We start from the raw sequence: 13,215 nt of genomic DNA, 5'->3' as shown, positions 1-13,215 counted from the left end.
TAATATTGGGCTGTAATCCTAATGAGTCTGTTGGGCTTCTACATGTTAGGTTGTTTTCTGTGTATTTGTAACGATGCTATAGTAATTTTGGACTTTCTAATATTGCGCTGTTAATCCTAGCGGGTCTATTGGGCTTATACATGCTGGACTGTTATCTACTTGATAACATGCCTCACGCCACAACAAACGAGGACATTCCTCTAAAAAAACAAACGAGGACATTGAAAACATGAAAAAAAAGCACAGAACTAATTGTTTTTTTCAACATTAGAGGAAAAAAAGGCGGCAAAAAAGATTGTCTGTTGAATATTGATCCCAAAAACACCAACTGAAAATGATCAAGTCAATGAAACAAAATGATTTTGGCTCAAGATAAAAGACCACGAACCACACTAAATGTTAGTGGATCTGGTCATATAAAAGGCTTCCAGATTTCAAAACAATTGATCAAAAAGCAAGGGAAGCCATTATAACATTGATTAACTAGATAAAGACTCATAACTTAGATTGAAAAAGTAAAATAACACAGATTTCATAATAATATTAATAAAGTAGCACTTGAATATTACACATCCGTTTGAAAATGATAACTTAGATAGTTCAAGACCAGTTTGGTACTGCAGTTCAAATGACAAAACAAAAACAAAAGAACTGCAGAGTCCTTGCTTCTGCCAGCTTCTGATCTTCAGATTTTGCATAACCAAAGATCAACAACTCTTGCATGCTGGTTTACATCTTCATGAAAAGGCAGATAACCAATGTTGGAAACAACATCGAAGAATATCTTCTCATTTCCATCTCTGACATAACGCCCTCGAAGCTTCTCAGCTTCGTCCTCGTCAGGGCATAGAATGAACCCATGGTTGCATGAAGGGTCAGCAGCAATGCGGTAATCTCGGACTTGCTTTGATCCAACAATACTCTCCAAAGCTCTAATAGTAAGCATGTGTCGATCTGACACCTTACTGTTGAACGACCAAGCTAACACAAGGCAAGTCTGGGGGCCCTCCTCAATGCCTAGATACGTGAAATTCTCACGAGGCAAGAGGACCAATTCCCTCCGAAAAGATTTTAACTTCTGTTGAGCCAATTGGTAAGGATAAAAACATAAATCAAAAACTGGAATGACAAACTTACATAACATTTATGAAAATAAATCAAAAATGCAGAGTTCATTGAACAATATCAATACAAACAGCCGCGTTGTAAGTATAAACTACATAATATGAAAAATATGAAAGTATAAACTACAAAATACAATATCTGTCGTGGTGTGCAAACCCACAGCCGGGTGGCGTAGTGCACCCGCCTAAACCCTGAGGGTGCGTACTCGGGGGTTAGCTAGGATTAGCCCAATCTCGGTGGAAAAACGCGATGAACACAGCAGTTTAGAGTGCTCTCAAACTCTCAAGAGTTTGAGAGCAGGGTTGTTCGGCGTGAAACCGAGCTTGTGTTGTGAGAGTCTTAGAGTATCTCCTGTCTGAACCTGTGTTCTAGCGGGCGTGCTCTCCCTTTTATATGTCCAAGGGAAGCACGTACACTGAGCGGGGCCCCGACAGGTGGGCCCGGCGATATATTATAAACTACACTTTGGCCTTCAATGCCTCAGATCCGGAGATCTTGTCGTCAGCTTTCGTGCGTAGCTTCTGACCAGGGATGGTCTTGAGCTGTCCTGTCGGAGTAGAGTCTAGCCTCTGTAGCCGCGCGTCGAGGTCATGATGAAGCGCCGAACTACTGGCACAGTCCACTGTAGCAGCGTGCACTGTTGCTCCTAGTCAGTAGCTGGTCATCATGACTCGTCTCCCATGCGCGCGGCGCTGAGTCTTTAATACTTGCCTTGGTAACTGACGAGCCGCCTCGGTAACTGGCAATCCACAGTGTGGACAGACAAAAGCTGCCCCGTGCCCAGTGGCAGCAGAGCACGCCTCAACCACACGCACTTAATGCGGGTGGGTGAGGGAGCTTCCAGCGGAAGGCTTGCGCCCGCGCCAACGTCTGCGTGACACGTGGCGGCTCCGGACCCCTCCCGAGCAGTTAGCTGAGCCGAGAGCTCACGGGGGTCCGGATAGGCACGTGGAGGTCCCGGACCCATCTGTGGGAGTCCTGATGGCACGTGGAGGTCCCGGACCCACCTGCAGGGGTTCGGGTCCACGGCCACTGGTGCTGAGCATTTCCACCTTTGGGACACGTGGTGACACCGGACCCGTCCCCGAGCGGGAAGCAGGTCTGGGACCGTTGGTCCGGTGAGATGGAGTCGGACCCCAGGGGTCTGGCTGCTCAGCTCCTTAGGGCATAGTTACGGATAACTACGCGAGTCTTGGCACAGTAGGAGTGGGTACCCCAGCTGCAGGGTACCGACAATATCAATACATTCTGCTCAGAGAAATGCAGATTCAACTTACTGAATTTCCTTTTGATCTTATATACTAACTATTATTAATAATGCTCTGACTGAAAGTAGTAACATGAAAGTACAGTCATCAAATGAAAGAGAACTAAATTATATAAGATGTAATGAACTAACAGGATAGTTTACAGACCTTGTATGAGCGCCTCATCGTGCAAACCCCTTTTGATTTCGAAACAGTGTCGTCCCTCTTTGATAATTTCTAAGAAAACATGCAAAACTATCAACTAAAAAATTAAATAAGACCAATAATACAACCCTGTACACATTTAATTATTACATTTTAAGTAGAAACTACAACATAGATAAACACTGAATATCTGCAGACAGCAGAGTCAGAAAATTTAAGACTGTAGTCATTGGAATGCAGATTTTAATTTCAGAGTTAACAACCAGGAACAATTAGCAACTTTACTAACAAAATTATAGTATAAAAATTTAGAAATTACAGTGCTCCATGAGATCATAAAAACCATATACTAATACTTTAAATATAGCAGTGACACAAGTCTGAAGCAAACTAAAACATCACATCTAGAAACAGAAAACAGAAAAATGACAACTAAAGTAGAATTTTTTTTACCTGACTTCTCCTTGGCCTCAAGTGACGAACTCCACTCCTACAATCGAAGAAAGTAAAAAATCAGGGCAACAATAAAAAAGAAATGCACAAAGAACACGATGAATTGAAGTTGGAAATCCAGAAAGAACAAGAACACGAGCAAGAGGAGAGGCAATCCAGAAACAACAAGAAGACGAGGAAGAGGAGATGAGATACAAAGTGTGAAGAGCAAATAACAACGGCCCCCAAAAGAAAACACAAGGAGTGCAGTCACTCCTGGGAAGATCAACACCAACAGAAAGAAAAGAAAAACTAACAACATAGGAGAAGAGACAAACCTTTTGCAGACCTTCTACTCCAGTCGTCTGATGCACTCTACAGAGCTTCTCCCCTCTTTAAGAAGTCAGACCTTTTGAGTTCTCTTGGAACACTCAGAACAACAGCATAAAGGGAACAGGCAGGGAATCGTAAATAAAGACTGCGTGGAGGAAGATGAGAAGGCTCGAAAATCAAAGAGGCCAAAGCAAGGCATTAACAGCACGCGAGACCCAAAAAAGGAGAAGGGCAGGAGCCGTAAAAAACAATTCATATATAGAACTGCGTAATTGATGACATCAGTTTTTGGTGCATGGGCCGCCGCATAAAAAATGAAAGGCCCACATAAAACTAAAATTGAGTAAAAGCCCATAAGAACAGAGATAGACGCAGCCAATTCCTACTGGACTTGTTGGGCTATTTCTACTGGACCTGTTGGGCTATTCCTATTGGAATCGGGACAAAAGACAGACATGAAAGAAGGAAAAAATGAAACAATTTTGCCTCCAAATAAAAGACCAAGAATCACACTAACTATCAGTGGATCAGGTCATATATCCAAACACCAACCAACTAGTAAAATGGATGTGTCCAATGAAACACATAAAAATATTGCCTCGAAAATAAAAGACCACAAACCACATGAATTGTTAGTGGATCTGGTCAGATAAAAAGGCTTGCAGAAACCAAAAGAAATGATGGTTGACCAAAGAAAAATATTGCATCATCAAAATTAACCACACTTAGTGGATCTGAACAGACTTGATTTCAATTCAAAATTAAAAAGAAATTACACATAATGTTACTTGGCAAAAGTAGATAGTAGAAATAACAGTTTCCACGTCTTTTCCTCACCAACTCTGAGATAGTTCCAACCAAAATAACAGACCAATGAAACTACTATCCAACTAAAACTAATCTCCAATCCAGTTGCGGGCCCTTAGGTGCTGGTTGGTGTCATCGTAGAAAGTCATCTTGACAACACTTTTCACTAACTCGAAGAAAAACTTGGTGTCACCAACAGTGACATACCTAGCCCTCAATTTCTCAGCATCAGCATGATCAGGGCATAGGATGAATGCAAAGCTGCGATCTTGATCAACAGCAAGGCGGTAGTCTTGAACATTACGAGGCCCAACCAGCCTCTCCAAAGCACGAACAAACAGCGTCCAAAAATTGCATAGATCACCAGAAGGAGACCACGCAAAAATCAGATGAGTCTGAGGTCCTTCTTCAATGCCAAGATTGGTGAAGTTGTCGCGGGTCATTGGTAAGTCATGACGGACAAAAGCATTGGGTTGAAACTTGCGAGGCGGCATCTCTAAAGAAAATGAAGTAAAGAGAAAATCAGATTACAGGTCAACAGAAAAAAGATTCAGACCAATAACAAACAATATCAATATGATATGTGGGTAATAAATTACAACATAAACATAAAGATATTACAATGCCCAACTAAATACAATTACAGTATATATAGTGCATATAAATTCTAACTATGCATGTATAATGGAGTATTCAAATTAACAAACATAAGGAATCTGAATCAGATAGGAGGGATAACAGAGGAATTACATAAAGATAAGCATAGTAAAAATTGTAGGATGTTCATTTGTAGCAAAAAAAAAAGGAATTTGCTCACGTGACTTCTCTTTTGCTGAACTGAACAAGTCCACTCCTGCAATCCCAAAAAGTAAACAGATCAGGGTATATTCATCTATGAAAAATAAAATAAAGGGGACACAATAAGATTCAAATTTGTACATGCACAATACAAACAATGGTACATATAACTAAGAAATTAGAAAACAATCAGAGCACAGCTTCTCCAAAAACAAGCTACTGGGCCACAAGCCAGAAAGCTAAGAAATTACTTTATGGTGGCCAGGACATTGCTTTATCTTACATGTAAGAAATTACTACTGACAAATTACTAAGAAATCACAGCCCACCATCTTACAAGTAAGAAAATACTATTGACAAATTACTATCAGGTTGATTGCTTTATTCTGCAACTGAGAAATTATTACTAACAAATTACTAAGAAATCATAGCTTCTCCACCACAAATCGATTCGAAATCCGACATGAAACAAAACACTAATACAAATGCACCTAACACTCACGCACAGATCAAAACACTAATACAAACAAAATATTAACATGTACTAACAGAATTACAGCATAAACAAAAATAAATATTACAGTAAACTACACAAGCAACTCAGATGTTACACTACACTGAACAAGCAACACAAATAGATATTACACTAAACTACCGATAAGCATACTAAAAAAAGAGCAAATTCTTTACCTGACTTTTCCTTCCTGAAGTGATCAGTCTACTGCTGCAAATAATAAAAAGTTAACGTGTCAGGAAAGATGAAACAACAGTAAAGTAGATCAAAAAACCCCCAACAAGTGTAGACTGAATCTAGTGAACAAACAAATCAAAAGCTTTTGCAGAAGATGGGAATACATGCAGAAATGTAATCTACAGATTATATTTACAAAACAAAAAAGGAACACGAACAGACTTGGTCCTTTCGACCTGATTTTTTTGGGGTTTTGTATCTTTTCATCCCTTGGACCTATAAGCCTGATAATGATTATCTTAACATATATATTAGTCCAAGTGTTGTGTGTGACATCAATCGCCAAAACATTATATTGAAATATGACATGAGAGACCATTTTCGCTACACCGGCCTAATGGTGACTTCTGACCTCGTATTGCCAATCTTTTGACCCTCTGCTTCCTGATTATAGATTCATGATTATCTGTGATGCCAACTGCTGGCATTGCAACATTTGGTGAAAGGGAATTCCGACGTGAATGAATACGGGTGGCAACATTATCACCAGAGGCATCGGGCGAAGAATTACATGCATTCCTCTTCTTTCCTTTGCTACAACCTGTATACATACAACAAACTCACTTTTAAAATGGAACCAAATACACAGGAACAAAACAAAAATCAGATAAATTTTCCAATAGAAATACACTAACAATTCAATTTTACCTTGGGACACTTTAAATTGGTTTGAGACATATGGGGAGCTTGTTGCAACTTTAACGGTGTCACCAGTATACACTTGATCAGATTGAGTCTGACCACCAGAACATGGTACAATAACTGTCTCGCCACTCATACAATGAGCAATATCAACTGATTGTGTACAAACATGCACATCAGATAAATTTTGTTGAGCTACTTGCACAAGAGAATGACCAACCACATTATCAGTCTGCTCATCAAAATGTCCACCATTGTCATCTGCTCCTTGATCAGGAAAATCCCCAACCACAATATCATCATGGTCATCAGAATGCTGCACATTAACATCTGCTGCTTCAACAGGACGATCGCCCACCACGTTATCATGATGATCATCAGTATGATGCCCATTGTCTTCTGGTGTTTGCACAGGAGAATCCCCTGCCACATTGTCATAATGGTAATCAAAATGGAGGCCATTATCATCTCCTGTATTATTACCAGCAGCAAAAATATTTGAACAAGGAGTAGAACAGGTAGCTTCCGCACTGTTCGTTGACCGCCTGTTGTCATTGGACTTGTCTTTTTGCGCTCGCTGATAAAAGTAGTCAATGATATCAACAATAATACTTTGAGCATACACAGGTGACACCTCATTTGGAGCAGCAGCAACATGCTTCTTATACAAATCGGTGATATCTTCCAATGACTGCATGGGGGAACAATTAATAATTGAAAGGAAAAAATATAATCCATTAACAAACAAGACACGGAAAAATAACAATACCTGTGGAGAGAAGGTTCCTAGAACTCTTTGCAGTAGCTCATTCTTGAAGTTCATAACGCTGGCATCACAAATAGGAGAAGGAGTTCTAACTTCAGGGCGGCGAGCATAACAAGTAGATTTGAAAGGCAAAATCTGCACATAAATAAATAACAAATAAGAACACGACAAACAAATTTCAGAAAATAAGAATTACAAAAACAAACAATACTTACAGGACGTTTGCCAAAAGTATGGCCGCGAACACAGTCCAACTCAGAAAATTCTTTAATCATGCCTTGCTTCCAAACAAATATCCGAGGTAGCATAGCTGGCAACAGATCTTGGGGGCCAAAAACCAAGTGGTCCAGATAAAGAACCTAATTCAATCAACAACAATAGATCGCATAAAGTACAAGCAGGATGAAGAAACAAAAAAAATCAACCAAAAAAACTATGACAGGAACACTCACACAAAGCACGTACAAGCAGCCACCAAGAGTGATAGAATCGTGAGTCAATGACATCATGTTACGCTGATACTTACGAATATCTTCCATGAGCCAGAAGTGCACATACTTTGACCAATCCCAGTCCTTAGCATTCTTAATATCAACCAAGGGTAGGAGGTGCTCGGTGCTCAGATAAGTGTTGGAGTTAGGACAAAAAAATGTAGCCAAGACAACAATCAAAAAACTGCGGACAAGATCATCATCAGAAATATCTTTTTTCTTCAATTTATCACCAAAATACTTGAAATTTGGCAGTCTGCTCAACCTAAAGACCGCAAGAAATTCCTTCTTCCCTCTCTCTGCATCACATTTTGTAACTGAAGATCCTCCAATAGGAATACCAAGAATATCATGCACAGCTCTAACAGTAATGTGTATTGACTTATTCCTGACAACAATGTCACTACTTCTAACTTGAACTTGGCCAGCAATCCAACAAGAGAAAGCCAAAGGGATGGCACACTTGTCAAAGTACAGTAATGACCCAAATCCGTAAGTCTCAATAACTTTACGTTTCGGCCCATCCAAAGCTTCAAGAATTTCAGAAAAGTAGGCCACATTTAATCTTGTGACTACCTTTCGAACACGAGCATCACTAACACCACAGCCACTATTACGTCTTCTGTTTCTTGTAATATTGGAGGGTCCAGCTTGAGAACCATTTCTAGATCTCATCATTTGCCTCAGTGAATTGCAGAACTAGTGACATAAAAAATAAAAAAGTGAACTAAAATAATTCAGTTGTACGATCAACAATTCAGTCGTACCATCAACTATTTGTCTAGAGAAAAAATTAAACAACTAACAATAGATAGAACAAGTTCATGATCATCCAAACTTGGAAAACCATTTGAACAGTTCATTCTCACACTCCAGCAACAAAAAAAGCAAACATGGTCTGAACCGTATCTAAACAGGGGCTATCGCAACAGCATGGGTATACAACATTTAAATGCCAATCAAATAATAAAAAGAAATTAATCTAACTTAGCAACCGTATCTACAGGATATTTAGCTGGATAAATGCAAGCAACTTTGGTATCATAATTATACCAAATATATTATAAAAGGCTTAAATATTTGATTTCAGTACATACTAAAAGAAATAATCAGTGTCCAAAATGGATATCATATCCATTACAAATTTAACGCTGAAGAATAAAGAGCTTGGAAGACAATGAAATTGAATACACTTGGAACAAATGGCACAAGGATTGTGTGCTTATATGCGACACATGGTATGAAACCAAAATATAAAGCACCTTACGAGTAGGTACAACAATATTATATATTATAGAGACAACAGAATCAGGAATTCAATACTCATATAGAATAATGCAGAACTCATTAGAATAAAAGAATTGGGGGCACATACATGCTTTTTAAACAGTCCAAAAAAGCATCATCATCAAGCATTTCCTCATCCCTTTGACTTTCTGGTTCCTCTTCAGCAAATTCTTCAGCATCTTCATCATCAGACATATTATCGGCATCATCTTCAAATTCCTCGTACTCTTCATCAACCTCAACGTGACGCTTCCGACGTAGAGGAGGCATCGTAGCTCAAATAACATATAAGATGAACCAAAAAAATTATTAGTAAGCCTAAAATTACAGCTCAAACTGTCAAAGACTCTACTAATACTGAAATTCTGCAGCATGAAACATGGCTTGCATCATGTATAATGACCAGCACACTAATGCAGTAATGAATAATTAATTTGACATATAATCAGTTGTAGTCATTACTTATTGTAACATGAAAATGACATTTCACATACTCTGTGAGCAAAGAACACATTGCTATTGTATTGCTTACTTACATGAAGTCAAAAAAAGAAGAAGAACATGAACCATACGAGGAAACATAATAACAGACAAACAAATGCTGAGTTGCAGCCATTGCAGAATAAATTGCTATGGGGCCAACAGTGAGAAATCTAAGCAATGGGTAATTTATCAAGCAATGAGTTGTTCAACATCTTTCCGCAACCCAATGACACACCTATTCTCGCTGCAGAGGAAGGCCAAAATCTCTTAGCAACACTAACAGATGAAAACTAAATCTCTTAGCAGCAACAACACAAACAGCCATTTCGAGCATCCTGTATAACGAACACCACTATACTCGCCGATCAAACACAACACGTGCTCTGCTCTGGAGAAACCCTAACAAGCCAGATCGAAACCCTAACAAGTCACACGCAGAATAGAAGCGAAAAAAGGAAGAGCAAATCTAATGAACTCACCGGTCTTCATGTGCTCTGACGAAGCCCCCACGAGAAGGGAGGCCCCTCGTTGCCGATCTCGCAGCCTCGACGAGCCGCCGCGCCCTAGTCGCCGGAATCTCCGCCACAACGAGGAGTGCGCCCTGATCGCCACTCTCTACACCTCGTGTTCACCCAACGGGCAAAAAATCAAGGGAACAGAGCAGCCGAGACGCACCTGAAAGCGGACAACATAAATGCTAAACGGGTTTCAGTCCAACACAGTCTTAAACCCAATAACGTGTACAAAGGGGTCAACAATAATAGAAGCGGGCCCGTTAAGCAAAATGACGGGTCACAGCAACACAACAGGCGGGCCCGACAACACAATTCCACATCAACCGATCTTAGCCATGGATGCCACATCCAACCGTCCACGTGGGTGATTTACACCAAAACAAGAAATCAATCGCCTTAAAAAGAGTAAATCTGATTAGTTACTGGGTGGGACTGATACATCATCTCCTGACAGAGTTACGCGTGGACACATTCACAGGTGAATTACGAAGCATACAAGGCAGAATCAATATAATGTTCTTGAATAGAAAAAAAAGTTAAGTTCGTCAATTTCCATAGGTTACTTGAGAACTAGGTGGAGGACGTCGGCTTATTAGTTATTATAAACAACTTGCATTGTGGTTCGATCGATAGCTCCACACTATGCACATCTTTATCGTTCTTGCCACAAAATAAACTAGGTGTCTAGGACAGTTTTACCGTCACATGTCATGTGATGTTTACCACCACTTCGCATCTGCGTATAAACACCAGGGGTAGTACATGTAATAATTAACAACTGATGGTTATGCTCTGTACACTCTGAAAAGGACACATCAATGGTGATGAAGAAATCGCTAGCTAGCTAGCCTGTTGTAAGAAGGATTCGGCCTACATACAATGCTGAGAGATCAAATCAGCTTTGCAAAATTTGTCTAACTAACGAGCTGATGTAGAAAAGGCGTACAAGGCGTATTATTCCATTAAATATTATCATTTATGTGATACAAAATTGTAAATTTAAATAAAAAAAGGCGTACCCAGTGCCGTAATCTTTCCGCACTGTGCGGGGTCTGGGGAAGGGTTGTAAATTTAAATAAGTAGTATTTTTAATACGAATTCTAACATCAATTATTTGCATCATAAAATTAAGTATTAGTAGATTAATTGTTGGTGAAAGGCTTGACCTAAATTAACAAGAAAAAATTATAGCCGAGCCATGATATCATCTCTACAAATACAAGAATATACTGTTCCAATTAATGGGCAACACTGCTTATATTACCATTTCCACACAGTAGGTAGGTTTATCTTTGAAATAGTTATAAAGTTGTCGGTACCCTGCAGCTGGGGTACCCACTCCTACTGTGCAAAGACTTGCGTAGTTATCCGTAACTACGCCCTAAGGAGCTGAGCAGCCGGACCCCTGGGTCCGACTCCATCTCACCGGACCAACGGTCCCGGACCCGCTTCCCGCTCGGGGACGGGTCCGGTGTCGCCACGTGTCCCAGAGGTGAAAATGCTCAGCACCTGTGACCGAGGACCCGGACCCCCGCAGGTGGGTCCGGGACCTCCACGTGCCTATCCGGACCCCCGTGAACTCTCGGCCCAGCTAGCTGCTCGGGAGGGGTCCGGAGCCGCCGCATGCCACGCAGACGCGGGCGCGGGCGCAAGCCTTCCGCTGGAAGCTCCCTCACCCACCCGCATTAAGTGTGAATGGTTGAGGCGGGCTCTGCTGCCTCTGGGCACGGGGCATCTTTTGTCAGTCCACACTGTGGATCGCTAGTTACCGAGGCGGCTCGTCAGTTACCAAGACAAGCATTAAAGACTCAGCGCCGCGCGCATGGGCGACGAGTCATGATGACCAGCTACTGACTGAAGCAACAGTGCACGCTGCTACAGTGACTGAGTCTGTAGTTCGGCGCTTTATCATGACCTCGACGCGCGGCTGCAGAGGCTAGACTCTTCTCTGACAGGACATCTCAAGACCATCCCTGGTCAGAAGCTACGCACGGAAGCTGACGACAAGATCTCCGGATCTGAGGCATTGAAGGCCAAAGTGTAGTTTATAATACATCGCCGGGTCCATATGTCGGGGCCCCGCTCAGTGTACGTGCTCCCCTTGGACATATAAAAGGGAGAGCACGCCCGCTAGAACACAGGTTCACACGGGAGCACACACAGACGCACGTTGAACTCAGCACCAAGCTCTCGCAGACTCTCTCGAGGCAAGGCAATACAACACACAGTGGATGTAGGGTATTACGCTCCGGCGGCCCGAACCACTCTAAACCGGCTGTGTTCATCGTGTTCTTGAGCGAGATCGAACTAGTCCTAGCCAGGGTTTTAATTTCCGACCGGTCTCCGGTAACCACCGGGCTCCGGTACCGGTATACCAGTCCGGTTTGGCCGGTTACCAGTCGGAACCGGTGGAATTCAAACTTGAATTCAAATGGCGCAGTTCAACCGGTTCGTACTGGTATACCGGCCGATTTGACCGGTTTACTGGCCGGTTTGACTGGTAACCGATCAAATTCAATTTTTTTTCTTTTTTGATTTAATTTCAAATGCCCGCAAAGTATACTAAATAAATATTTGTATAACATATTTTAGTCTAAATGAACCCTCCAACCCTCTTTTGTACTACTTTTACATTGTATTTGTATACTTTTGTATACATGTTTTTTTGTTTAACTTCAAATCCCCGCAAACTATACTAAATGAACGAATTTTTGAGAAATTTTGACACCATTAGATTCATCGCACCTTGAAGTATTTTTAGGAAATTTTTGGAAATTTTTCATTTTTTTGAATTTAAATTTAAATTTTGAATTTGGGCCGGTTTGGTACCGGCCCAAACCGGAACCGGGCCGGACCGGTTTGACCGGTAACCGATCAAACCGGACCGGTTCCCACCGGTAAGGTGAACCCTGGTTCTAGCTAACCCCCGAGTACTCACCCTCTCGGCTTAGGCGGGTGCATTTCGCTACCCGGCTGTGGTTTGCCACACCACGACAAAAGTATTATTGGTTCGGACCAAATTATGAGAAGGCTCCACAATAGTCAAGAAACTGAGGTTAGTTGGCATTGCAAGAGAGATTGGTTTTGGGGATCGGTAACCGCACTTTTAAATTGCAATATAATTTTATAGACGCTCAATTGAAAACGAGGGCATGCATTCAGGCCAGGGCCCTAGGCAAGAAAACAAGGCAACAAGAAGGCGAATCAACTTGACCACAGGTTGCTGTCATGGCAAGCTATTAACCCAGGAAAGCTTTGGCATTATCTGTAGCCGGCCGATCGATCCCGAGGGAGCAAACAACAAAGGCCAGTAGATCCAAACGATGCACATACTGCTAGTATATAAATATAAATCAAAATCTCTCTCTCTCTC

This window comes from Panicum virgatum, chromosome 5K, assembly GCF_016808335.1.
Source record: "Panicum virgatum strain AP13 chromosome 5K, P.virgatum_v5, whole genome shotgun sequence".
NCBI classification, from domain to species: Eukaryota; Viridiplantae; Streptophyta; class Magnoliopsida; order Poales; family Poaceae; genus Panicum; species Panicum virgatum.
This window is presented reverse-complemented; position numbering follows the sequence as displayed.